This window comes from Urocitellus parryii, chromosome 5, assembly GCF_045843805.1.
Source record: "Urocitellus parryii isolate mUroPar1 chromosome 5, mUroPar1.hap1, whole genome shotgun sequence".
Classification (NCBI taxonomy): domain Eukaryota; kingdom Metazoa; phylum Chordata; class Mammalia; order Rodentia; family Sciuridae; genus Urocitellus; species Urocitellus parryii.
The window spans coordinates 79,309,491-79,323,693 of NC_135535.1; positions in this window are offsets into that span (position 1 = coordinate 79,309,491).

Here is a 14,203-nt window from a genome sequence, read left to right on the forward strand (position 1 = left end):
AGTTTGTCAATTTCATTAATTTTTTCAAAGAAACAACTTTTTGTTTGGTCAATTTTTTCTTTTTTTTTATTGGTTGTTCAAAACATTACAAAGCTCTTGACATATCATATTTCATACATTAGATTTAAGTGGGTTATGAACTCCCATTTTTACCCCAAATACAGATTGCAGAATCACTTTGGTTACACATCCACATTTTTACATAATGCCATATTAGTAACTGTTGTATTCTGTTACCTTTCCTATCCTCTACTATCCCCCCTCCCCTCCCATCCCATCTTCTCTCTCTACCCCATCTACTGTAATAAATTTCCCTCCTTGTTTATTATCCCATTCCCCTCACAACCTCTTATATGTAATTTTGTATAACAATGAGGGTCTCCCTTCATTTCCATGCAATTTCCCTTTTCTCTCCCTTTCCCTCCCTTCCCACCTCCTGTCTCTGTTTAATGTTAATCTTTTCTTCCTGCTCTTCCTCCCTGCTCTGTTCTTAGTTACTCTCGTTATATCAAAGAAGACATTTGGTATTTGTTTTTTAGGGATTGGCTAGCTTCACTAAGCATAATCTGCTCTAGTGCCATCCATTTCCCTGCAAATTCCATGATTTTGTCATTTTTAGTGCTGCGTAATACTCCATTGTGTATAAATGCCACATTTTTTTTTTTATCCATTCATCTATTGAAGGGCATCTGGGTTAGTTCCATAGTCTAGCTATTGTGAATTGTGCTGCAATGAACATCAATGTGGCAGTATCCCTCTAGTATGTTCTTTTAAGATCCTCAGGGAATAGTCCGAGAAGGGCAATAGCTGGGTCAAATGGTGGTTCCATTCCCAGCTTTCCCAGGAATCTCCATACTGCTTTCCAAATTGGCCATACCAGTTTACAGTCCCTCCAGCAATGTACAAGAGTACCCTTTTCCCCACATCCTTGCCAGCACTTGTTGTTGTTTGACTTCATAATGGCTGCCAATCTTACTGGAGTGAGATGGTATCTTAGGGTGGTTTTGATTTGCATTTCCCTGACTGCTAGAGACGGTGAGCATTTTTTCATGTACTTGTTGATTGATTGTATGTCCTCCTCTGTGAAGTGTTTGTTCAGGTCCTTGGCCCATTTGTTGATTGGGTTATTTGTTATCTTATTGTCTAATTTTTTGAGTTCTTTGTATACTCTGGATATTAGGGCTCTATCTGAAGTGTGAGGAGTAAAAGTTTGTCCCCATGATGTAGGCTTCCTATTTACTTCTCTTATTGTTTCTTTTGCTGAGAAAAAACTTTTCAGTTTAAGAAAGTCACATTTGTTGATTCTTGTTGTTAACTCTTGTGCTATGGGTGTCCTATTAAGGAACTTGGAGCCCGACCCCACAATATGTAGATTGGAGCCAACTTTTTCTTCTATCAGATGCAGAGTCTCTGATTTGATATCAAGCTCCTTGATCCACTTTGAGTTAACTTTTGTGCATGGCAAGAGGAGGGGATTCAGTTTCATTTTGTTGCATATGGATTTCCAGTTTTCCCAACACCATTTGTTGAAGATGCAATCCTTCCTCCATTGCATGCCTTTAGCTCCTTTATCAAATATAAGATAGTTGTAGCTTTGTGGATTAGTCTCTGTGTCCTCTAATCTGTACCATTGGTCCACCTGCCTGTTTTGGTACCAGTACCATGCTGTTTTTGTTACTATTGCTCTGTAATATAGTTTGAAATCTGGTATCACTATACCTCCTGATTCACACTTCCTGCTTAGCATTGCTTTTGCTATTCTGGGTCTTTTATTTTTCCATATGAATTTCATGATTGCTTTATCTATTTCTACAAGAAATGCCCTTGGGATTTTGATTGGCATTGCATTAGACCTATAGAGAACTTTTGGTAATATCGTCATTTTGATGATGATAGTTCTGTCTATCCATGAACAGGGTATATTTTTCCATCTTCTAAGATCTTCTTCTATTTTTCTCTTTAGGGTTCTGTAGTTTTCATTGTATAAGTCTTTCACCTCTTTTGTTAGGTTGATTCCCAAGTATTTTACTTTTTTTTGAGGGTATTGTGAATGGAATGTTTTTCCTCATTTCCATTTCAGAAGTTTTGTCGCTGATATACAGGAATGCCTTTGATTTATGTGTGTTGATTTTATATCCTGCCTCTTTGCTAAATTAATTTATTAGTTGTAGTTTTTTTGTATACCTTTTTGGGTCTTCTAGGTATAGAATTATGTCATCTGCAAATAGTGATAATTTAAGTTCTTCTTTTCCTATTTTTATGCCTTTAATTTCTTTCATCTGTCTAATTGCTCTGGCCAGTGTTTTGAGAACTATATTGAATAGAAGTGGTGATAGAGGGCATCCCTGTCTTGTTCCAGATTTTAGAGGGAATGCCTTCAATTTTTCTCCATTCAGAATGATGCTAGCCTGAGGCTTAGCATAGGTGGCTTTTACAATGTCGAGGTAAGTTCCTGTTATCCATAGTTTTTCTAATGTTTTGAACATAAAGGGATGCTGTACTTTGTCGAATGCTTTTTCCACATCTATTGAGATGATCATATGGTTCTTATTTTTAAGTCTATTGATGTGGTGAATAACATTTATTGATTTCCATATATTGAACCAGCCTTGCATACCAGGGATGAATCCTACTTGATCATGGTGCACAATTTTTTTGATATGTTTTTGTATCCGATTCGCCAGAATTTTATTGAGGATTTTTGCATCTAGGTTCATTAGAGATATTGGTCTGTAGTTTTCTTTCTTTGAAGTGTCTTTGTCTGGTTTCGGAATCAGGGTGATGTTGGCCTCATAGAATGAATTTGGAAGTTCTCCCTCGTTTTCTATTTCCTGAAATAGCTTGAAAAGTATTGGTGTTAATTCTTCTTTGAAGGTTTTGTAAAACTCCGCTGTATACCCATTCGGTCCTGGGCTTTTCTTGGTTGGTAGTCTTTTGATTGCTTCTTCTATTTCATCCATTGATATTGGTCTGTTCAAATTGTGTGTATCCTCCTGACTCAGTCCGGGCAAATCATATGACTTAAGAAATTTATCTATGTCTTCACTATCTTCTATTTTATTGGAACATAGGTTTTCAAAATAGTTTCTAGGCAAGCGAGGCGACCCTGCAAGCCACGGGCGGGCGGGTCAGGCCCAGCAACCAGCCAAGAGACAGCAGATACACGCGCCTGCGGGGAACGCGGACTGGACCCACTAGGACAGGTCCGGTGGACAGCTGAGGGCAAGGCCCGTCCCCTCCCCCAGTGTCTGCAGGTAGGCGGGGGACTGGGAACAAAAGCAGAGCGGCCCCAAAGCCTGCTGAGGGGCGGAACCGGCCCCTCCCCTAGTGCCTGCAAGCGAGGCGACCCTGCAAGCCACGGGCGGGCGGGTCAGGCCCAGCAACCAGCCAAGTGACAGCAGATACACGCGCCTGCAGGGAACGCGGACTGGACCCACTAGGACAGGTCCGGTGGACGGCTGAGGGCTAGGCCCGTCCCCTCCCCCAGTGTCTGCAGGTAGGCGGGGGACTGGGAACAACAGCAGAGCGGCCCCAAAGCCTACTGAGGGGCGGAACCGGCCCCTCCCCCAGTGCCTGCAAGCGAGGCGAACCTGCAAGCCACGGGCGGGCGGGTCAGGCCCAGCAACCAGCCAAGAGACAGCATATACACGTGCCTGCGGGGAACACAGACCGGACCCACTAGGACAGGTCCGGTGGACAGCTGAGGGCAAGGCCCGTCCCCTCCCCCAGTGTCTGCAGGTAGGCGGGGGACTGTGAACAAAAGCAGAGCGGCCCCAAAGCCTGCTGAGGGGCGGAACCGGCCCCTCCCCCAGTGCCTGCAAGCGAGGCGACCCTGCAAGCCACGGGCGGGCGGGTCAGGCCCAGCAACCAGCCAAGAGACAGCAGATACACGCGCCTGCGGGGAACGCGGACTGGACCCACTAGGACAGGTCCGGTGGACAGCTGAGGGCAAGGCCCGTCCCCTCCCCCAGTGTCTGCAGGTAGGCGGGGGACTGGGAACAAAAGCAGAGCGGCCCCAAAGCCTGCTGAGGGGCGGAACCGGCCCCTCCCCTAGTGCCTGCAAGCGAGGCGACCCTGCAAGCCACGGGCGGGCGGGTCAGGCCCAGCAACCAGCCAAGAGACAGCAGATACACGTGCCTGCGGGGAACACAGACCGGACCCACTAGGACAGGTCCGGTGGACAGCTGAGGGCAAGGCCCGTCCCCTCCCCCAGTGTCTGCAGGTAGGCGGGGGACTGTGAACAAAAGCAGAGCGGCCCCAAAGCCTGCTGAGGGGCGGAACCGGCCCCTCCCCTAGTGCCTGCAAGCGAGGCGACCCTGCAAGCCACGGGCGGGCGGGTCAGGCCCAGCAACCAGCCAAGTGACAGCAGATACACGCGCCTGCAGGGAACGCGGACTGGACCCACTAGGACAGGTCTGGTGGACGGCTGAGGGCAAGGCCCGTCCCCTCCCCCAGTGTCTGCAGGTAGGCGGGGGACTGGGAACAACAGCAGAGCGGCCCCAAAGCCTACTGAGGGGCGGAACCGGCCCCTCCCCCAGTGCCTGCAAGCGAGGCGAACCTGCAAGCCACGGGCGGGCGGGTCAGGCCCAGCAACCAGCCGAGAGACAGCAGATACACGCGCCTGCGGGGAACGCGGACCGGACCCACTAGGACAGGTCTGGTGGACAGCTGAGGGCAAGGCCCGTCCCCTCCCCGAGTGTCTGCAGGTAGGCGGGGGACTGTGAACAAAAGCAGAGCGGGCCCAAAGCCTGCTGAGGGGTGGAACCGGCCCCTCCCCCAGTGCCTGCAAGCGAGGCGACCCTGCAAGCCACGGGCGGGCGGGTCAGGCCCAGCAACCAGCCAAGTGACAGCAGATACACGCGCCTGCAGGGAACGCGGACTGGACCCACTAGGACAGGTCCGGTGGACGGCTGAGGGCTAGGCCCGTCCCCTCCCCCAGTGTCTGCAGGTAGGCGGGGGACTGTGAACAAAAGCAGAGCGGCCCCAAAGCCTGCTGAGGGGCGGAACCGGCCCCTCCCCCAGTGCCTGCAAGCGAGGCGAACCTGCAAGCCTAGGGCGGGCGGGTCAGGCCCAGCAACCAGCCAAGAGACAGCAGATACACGCGCCTGCAGGGAACGCGGACCGGACCCACTAGGACAGGTCCGGTGGACGGCTGAGGGCTAGGCCCGTCCCCTCCCCCAGTGTCTGCAGGTAGGCGGGGGACTGTGAACAACAGCAGAGCGGGCCCAAAGCCTGCTGAGGGGTGGAATCGGCCCCTCCCCCAGAGCCTGCAAACGAGGCGAACCTGCAACCCATCAGGAGGTTAGGCCCAGCAACCTACGGAGTGACACAGGTGCCCCTGGCGCCTGCTGAGTAGGTGGACCTTTGACCGACCAGCAAAGCAGACCTAGGGCCTGCCAGCATGGTAGATGGTTCACACTAATTGGAGGAGGATCACAACCACTACCTGCCCTGCAAGAGTGATTTTCCAACTATACAAGAGCAATATAAATAAATAGAGGGAAAATATCAAAGACACAACAATTTCACCAAGCAGAAAGAAACGCCAGCGGTATGAAACGACAAGGAAAGAAAGGACCACAGGCAATGCAGGTCAACTCAACTTTAGAAGAGGTAATAGCTGCAACAGATGGAATGTCAGATAGAGAGCTCAGGACATACATGCTTCAGATGATCTGGAGTCTCAAGGAAGACATGAGACAGCAAAATCAGACAATGAAAGATCACATCGACAAACAAATCCAGGAGGTAAAAGATCAATTTCACAGGGAGATAGAGGTAATAAAAAACAAACAAATAGAAATACTAGAAATGCAGGAAACAATAAACCAACTTAAAAACTCAATTGAGAATACTACCAGCAGAGTGGATCACTTAGAAGATAGAACATCAGACAATGAAGACAGAGTATTTCAACTTGAAAAGAACATAGATAGCTCAGCAAGTCTACTAAGAAACCATGAGCAGCACATTCAAGAGCTATGGGATAATATCAAAAGACCAAACTTAAGAGTCATTGGGATACAGGAAGGCACAGAGCTCCAAACCAAAGGATTAAGCAATCTATTCAGTGAAATAATACAAGAAAACTTCCCAGACTTGAAGAATGAGACAGAATCCCAAATCCTAGAAGCCTACAGGACGCCGAATGTGCAAAATCATAAGAGATCCACACCTAGACACATTATAATGAAGATGTCCAACATACAGAATAAGGAGAGAATTTTAAAAGCTACAAGGGAAAGGAAGCAGATTACATTTAGGGGTAAACCAATCAGGATAACAGCTGATCTCTCAACACAGACTCTAAAAGCTAGAAGATCCTGGAATAACATATTTCAAACGCTTAAAGAAAATGGATTCCAACCAAGAATCGTGTATCCGGCGAAATTAAGCTTCAGGTTAGAAGATGAAATTAAAACCTTCCATGATAAACAAAAGTTAAAAGAATTCGCAGCTAGAAAACCATCTCTTCAAAAAATCCTTGGCAAAACATTACAGGAAGAGGAAATGGAAAATAACATTGATAACCAACAATGGGAGGTTGGACAGTAAAGGGGGGAAAGTAGTCAAAGAGGATAACAAATCAGGTTTAGTAACATCAATAAACAAATATGGATAGAAGAACAAACCATATCTCAATAATAACCCTAAATGTTAATGGCTTAAACTCACCAATTAAGAGACACAGGCTAGTAGAATGGATCACAAAACAAGACCCAACAATATGCTGTCTACAGGAGACGCATTTGATAGGAAAAGATGTACATAGACTGAAGGTGAAAGGTTGGGAAAAATCATATCACTCATATGGACCACGGAAACAAGCAGGAGTGTCCATACTCATATCTAATAAAATAGATTTCAAGCCAAAGCTAATCAAAAGGGATAAAGAAGGACACTTCATACTGCTCAAGGGAACCATACACCAACAAGACATAACAATCATAAATATATATGCCCCAAATAATGGTGCAGCCGTGTTCATCAAGCAAACTCTTCTCAAGTTCAAGAGTCTAATAGACCACCATACAGTAATCATGGGAGACTTCAACACACCTCTCTCACCACTGGACAGATCTTCCAAACAAAAGTTAAATAAGGAAACTATAGAACTCAATAACACAATTAACAACCTAGACTTAATTGACATATATAGACTATACCACCCAACATCAAGTAGCTACACTTTTTTCTCAGCAGCACATGGAACCTTCTCAAAAATAGACCATATACTATGTCACAGGGCAACTCTTAGACAATACAAAGAGGTAGAGATAATACCATGCATCTTGTCTGATCATAATGGAATGAAACTGAAAATCAATGATAAAAGAAGAAAGGAAAAATCAAGCACCACCTGGAGAATGAACAATAGGTTGCTGAGTGATCAATGGGTATTAGAAGACATCAAGGAGGAAATTAAAAAATTCCTAGAGTTAAATGAAAACACAGACACAACATATCGGAATCTTTGGGACACATTGAAAGCAGTTCTAAGAGGAAAATTCATTGCTTGGAGTTCATTCCTCAAAAAAAGAAAAAACCAACAAATAAATGTTCTCATACTTCATCTCAAAATCCTAGAAAAAGAAGAGCAAAACAACAGCAAAAGAAGTAGAAGGCAAGAAATAATTAAAATCAGAGCTGAAATTAATGAATTTGAAACAAAAGAAACAATTGAAAAAATTGACAAAACTAAAAGCTGGTTCTTTGAAAAAATAAATAAAATTGACAGACCCTTAGCCATGCTAACGAAGAGAAGAAGAGAGAGAACCCAAATTACTAGCATACGGGATGAAAAAGGCAATATCACAACAGACACTACAGAAATACAGAAGATAATCAGAAATTACTTTGAATCCTTATACTCCAATAAAATAGAAGATAGTGAAGGCATAGATAAATTCCTTGAGTCTTACGATCTGCCCAGATTGAGCCAGGAGGATATAGACAACCTAAACAGACCAATAACAATAGAGGAAATAGAAGAAACCATCAAAAGACTACCAACTAAGAAAAGCCCAGGACCGGACGGGTATACAGCAGAGTTTTACAAAACCTTTAAAGAGGAACTAACACCAATACTTTTCAAGCTATTTCAGGAAATAGAAAAAGAGGGAGAACTTCCAAATTCATTCTACGAGGCCAACATCACCCTGATTCCGAAACCAGACAAAGACACTTCAAAGAAAGAAAACTACAGACCAATATCTCTAATGAACCTTGATGCAAAAATCCTCAATAAAATTCTGGCGAATCGGATTCAAATACATATCAAAAAAATTATACACCATGATCAAGTAGGATTCATCCCTGGTATGCAAGGTTGGTTCAATATACGGAAATCAATAAATGTTATCCACCACATCAATAGACTTAAAAATAAGAACCATATGATCATCTCGATAGATGCAGAAAAAGCATTCGACAAAGTACAGCATCCCTTTATGTTCAAAACTCTAGAAAAATTAGGGATAACTGGATCATACCTCAACATTGTAAAAGCAATCTATGATAAGCCACAGGCCAGCATCATTCTGAATGGAGAAAAATTGAAGGCATTCCCTCTAAGATCTGGTACAAGACAGGGATGCCCTCTCTCACCACTTCTGTTCAACATAGTCCTCGAAACACTGGCCAGAGCAATAAGGCAGACGAAAGAAATTAAAGGCATAAAAATAGGAAAAGAAGAACTTAAATTATCACTATTTGCAGATGATATGATTCTATACCTAGCAGACCCAAAAGGGTCTACAAAGAAGCTATTAGAGCTAATAAATGAATTCAGCAAAGTGGCAGGATATAAGATCAACACGCATAAATCAAAGGCATTCCTGTATATCAGCAACAAATCCTCCGAAACGGAAATGAGGACAACTACTCCATTCACAATATCCCCCAAAAAAATAAAATACTTGGGAATCAACCTAACAAAAGAGGTGAAAGATTTATACAATGAAAATTACAGAACCCTAAAGAAAGATATAGAAGAAGACCTTAGAAGATGGAAAAATATACCCTGCTCATGGATAGGCAGAACTAACATCATCAAAATGGCGATATTACCAAAAGTCCTATATAAGTTCAATGCAATGCCAATCAAAATCCCAACAGCATATCTTGCAGAAATCGATAAAAGAATCATGAAATTCATATGGAATAATAAAAGACCCAGAATAGCAAAAACAATACTAAGCAGGAAGTGTGAATCAGGCGGTATAGCGATACCAGACTTCAAACTATACTACAGAGCAATAGTAACAAAAACAGCATGGTACTGGTACCAAAACAGGCGGGTGGACCAATGGTACAGAATAGAGGACACAGTAACCAATCCACAAAACTACAACTATCTTATTTTTGATAAAGGGGCTAAAAGCATGCAATGGAGGAAAGATAGCATCTTCAACAAATGGTGCTGGGAAAACTGGAAATCCATTTGCACCAAAATGAATCTGAATCCCTATCTCTCCCCGTGCACAAAAGTTAACTCAAAATGGATCAAGGAGCTTGATATTAAATCAGAGACATGGCATCTGATAGAAGAAAAAGTTGGCTACGACCTACATGCTGTGGGGTCGGGCTCCAAATTCCTCAATAGGACACCCATAGCGCTAGAGTTAACAAATAGAATCAACAAATGGGACTTACTCAAACTAAAAAGTTTTTTCTCAGCAAAAGAAACAATAAGAGAGATAAACAGGGAGCCTACATCCTGGGAACAAATCTTTACTCCACACACTTCAGATAGAGCCCTAATAACCAGAATATACAAAGAACTCAAAAAATTAGACAATAAGATAACAAATAACCCAATCAATAAATGGGCCAAGGACCTGAATAGACACTTCTCAGAGGAGGACATACAATCAATCAACAAGTACATGAAAAAATGCTCACCATCGCTAGCAGTCAGAGAAATGCAAATCAAAACTACCCTAAGATACCATCTCACTCCAGTAAGACTGGCAGCCATTAGGAAGTCAAACAACAATAAGTGCTGGAGAGGATGTGGGGAAAAGGGCACTCTTGTTCATTGCTGGTGGGACTGCAAATTGGTGCAGCCAATTTGGAAAGCAGTATGGAGATTTCTCGGAAAGCTGGGAATGGAACCACCATTTGACCCAGCTATTCCCCTTCTCGGTCTATTCCCTAAAGCCCTAACAAGAGCATGCTACAGGGACACTGCTACATCGATGTTCATAGCAGCTCAATTCACGATAGCAAGACTGTGGAACCAGCCTAGATGCCCTTCAATAGATGAATGGATAAAAAAAATGTGGCATTTATATACTATGGAGTATTATTCTGCATTAAAAAATGACAAAATCATAGAATTTGGAGGAAAATGGATGGCATTAGAGCAGATTATGCTAAGTGAAGCTAGTCAATCTTTAAAAAACAAATACCAAATGACTCCTTTGATATAAGGGGAGTAAACAAGGACAGGGTAGGGACGAAGAGCTTGAGAAGAAGATTTACATTAAACAGGGATGAGAGGTGGGAGGGAAAGGGAGTGAGAAGGGAAATTGCATGGAAATGGAAGGCGATCCTCAGGGTTATACAAAATGTCATATAAGAGGAAAGGAGGGGCAAGACAAGATAATACAAATGGAAGAAATGATTTACAGTAGAAGGGGTAGAGAAAGAAAAGGGGAGGGGAGGGGAGGGGAGGGGAGGGGAGGGGAGGGGAGGGGAGGGGGGACAGTAGAGAATAGGACAGACAGCAGAATACATCAGACACTAGAAAGGCAATATGTCAAGCAATGGAAGGGAAACTGATATGATACAGCAATTTGTATATGGGGTAAAAGGGGGAGTTCATAATCCACGTGAATCAAACTGTGTAATATGATGTATTATGAACTATGTAATGTTATGAACGACCAATAAAAAAAAAAAAAAAGAGTGGGAAAAAAAAAAAAAAAAAAAAAAAAACAAAATAGTTTCTAATTGTCTCTGTATTTCTGTAGCATTTGTTGAGATATTGCCTTTTTCATCCTGTATGTTAGTATTTTGAGTTCTCTCTCTTCTTCTCTTCGTTAGCATGGCTAAAGGTCTGTCAATCTTATTTTTTTGAAGAACTAACTTTTAGTTTTGTTAATTTTTTCAATAGTTTCTTTTGTTTCAATTTCATTGATTTCCGCTCTGATTTTAATTATTTTTTTCCTTCTGCTACATTTGCTATTGTTTTGCTCTTCCTTTTCTAGGGCTTTGAGATGAAGTGTGAGCTCATTTATTTGTTGGTTTATCCTTTTTTTGAGGAATGGCCTCCAGGCGATGAATTTCCCTCTTAAAACTGCTTTCATTGTGTCCCATAGATTCCGATATGCTGTGTCTGTATTTTCATTTATCTCTAAGAATTTTTTTATGTCCTCCTTTATGTCTTCTGTAACCCCTTGATCATTCAGTAACATATTGTTCATTTTCCATGTGATGTAGGATTTTTCCTTCCTTCTTTTATCATTGATTTCCAGTTTCATTCCATTATGATCAGATAAAATGCATGGTATTGTCTCCACCCCTTTTTATTTACTGAGGGTTGCCTATGGCATAATATATGGTCTATTTTTGAGAAGGATCCATGTGCTGCTGAGAAAAAAGTACATCCACTTGATGATGGTTGATATATTCTATATATGTCAGTTAAGTCTAGGTTATTGATTGTGGTATTGAGTTCTATAGATTCTTTTTTTTCTTTTTTTTTTCTATAGATTCTTTATTCAACTTTCGTTTGAAGAATCTGTCCAATGGTGAGAGAGGTGTGTTGAAGTCACCCATAATTATTGTGTTGTGGTCTAGTTGATTCTTGAACTTGAGGAGAGTTTGTTTTATGAACGTCGCAGCACCATTATTTGGTGCATAAATATTGATAATTGTTATGTCTTGTTGGTGAATGGTTCCTTTTAACAGTATATAATGTCCTTCCTTATCACTTTTGATTAACTTATTCTTGAAGTCGATTTTATTCGACATGAGGATGGCCATCCCTGCTTGCTTACGAGGACCGTGTGCCTGGTATATTTTTTCCCAACCTTTCACCTTCAGCCTGTGTATGTCTTTTCCAATCAGATGTGTCTCCTGGAGGCAACATATTGTTGGATTTGTTTTTTTTAATCCATGTTACCAGCGTATGTTGCTTTATTGGAGAGTTTAAGCCATTAATGTTTAGAGTTACTATTGATATATGGTTTGTACTGCCAGCCATGTTTGATCATTTATCCTTTTTTAAAAATTTAGTTTGTTTCTCCATGATTATCTTTCCCCCCACCTTCTGTCTTTACCGAGGCACTTCCCACTGATGGTTTTGGTTATTGTTTTTCATTTCTTCCTTGTGTAGTGTTTTGCTCAAGATGCTTTGCAATGCTGGTTTTCTGGCTGCAAATTCTTTTAACTTTGGTTTATCATGAAAGATTTTTATTTCGTTGTCATACCTGAAGCTTAATTTTGCTGGATACAGAATTCTTGGTTGGCATCCATTGTCTTTCAGTGTTTGAAAAACATTGTTCCATGACCTTCTTGCTTTCAGCGTCTGTGATGAAAAATCCGTTGTTAACCTTATTGGTTTACCCCTGAATATAATCTGCCTCCTTTCTCTTGTAGGTTTTAATATTTTCTCTTTGTTCTGTATATCGGATGTCTTCATAACAATGTGTCTTGGCATTGGTCTACTGTGATTTTGTGTGCTCGGTGTCTTGTATGCATCTAGAATTTGTATATCCGTTTCCTTTTTTATTTCTGGAAAGTTTTCTGTAATTATTTCATTCAGCAGGTTACTCATTCCCTTGGTTTGAATCTCTATACCTTCCTGTATCCCGATGAGTCTTAAGTTTGTTTTTTTTATGTTATCCCATATTTCTTGGATGTTTTTCTCGTGATTTTTTACCTACCTTTCTGAGTTGGCTAGACTCTTTTCAAGATGATATCTTTTGTCTTCATTATCTGACGTTCTGGCTTCTACTTGCTTCACTCTGTTAGTGATACTCTCATTTGAGTTTTATTTTGGTTTATAGTTTCCTTCATTTCTAGAATTATTGTTTGATTTTTTTTATAATCTCTATCTCCTGATAAAGATGCTTAACTTCTTCTTTTATCTGTTTATGTAATTTGTTTTCAATGTGTTCTTTCACTGTGTGAATTTTGCTGTCTCATATCCTCCTTAAGGTTCCATTCCATCTGTCTAAGGTGTTCCTTGAGTTCTTTATATGACCATTTTTCTGCTGACTCTAGGTCCTCCTGAATATTTAGGCTGTCCTGCATTGTTTGTACTCCTTTTCTTCCTTGCTTTTTCATACTGCTCATGTTACTTCTTGTTCTGTTTGACTGCTGAGTTACCGTTTACTCCTATAAATTTATTTGATGTTGTAGCCGCAGGTTTCAATGAAGTTATCTCCTCTGCTGCAGTCTGGTGACGTCAATTCTCTGCCATGTTAGTATCTCTTGCAAATGGCGACAGTTTGTTTCCCTTTGCCGGGTGACCAATGCAACGAGTGGGTCCTTACTGTCTCTCCCAAGCCCCATTTCAAACCTGTGGCCACTACCTATGAAGGCTTGGTTGACATTTACCTCTGTAGGATCAAAAGGGCTGACCAGTTGTTTCAGCTGGATGGATTAGTGATGAGTCACAGCTGTTTGTCTGTGGGAAGCAGGCAAACGGGAACTTGAATTCAGCCGATCTGGGCTCAGTGTGTGTTCTGAGAGGCCCAGACTGTTTGCCCCAGATGCACCTCAGTTCAGCATTGCCTAGTGGTCCTGAGGAAACAGCATTTAGACTGTTTATGACTCCCTATGCCTGCACAGCTGAAGAGGTCATTGACCTGATCTCTCCGAGCCCGCCCCCTGTTGGATCTCCTTGTAATTCATTTTCAATGTGTTCTTTCACTGTTTGGATTTGCTGTCTCGTATTCTCTTTAAGGTTCCTTTCCATCTGTCTAAGGTATTCCTTGAGTTCTTTTTATGACCATTTTTCTGATGACTCTAGGTCTTCCTGAATATTTAGGCTGTCCTTCATTGTTTGTACTACTTTTCTTCCTTGCTTTTTTATGCTGCTCATGTTACTTCTTGTTCTGTTTGACTGCTGAGTTACTGTTTACTCTTATAAATTTATTTGATGCTTGGGAGGAAAGATATTAGAAGGGAAGGGAAGAAGTCACTAAAGAGAATGAGAGTAGGCAGGTAGAATTCAAGGAAGGGGGAATAA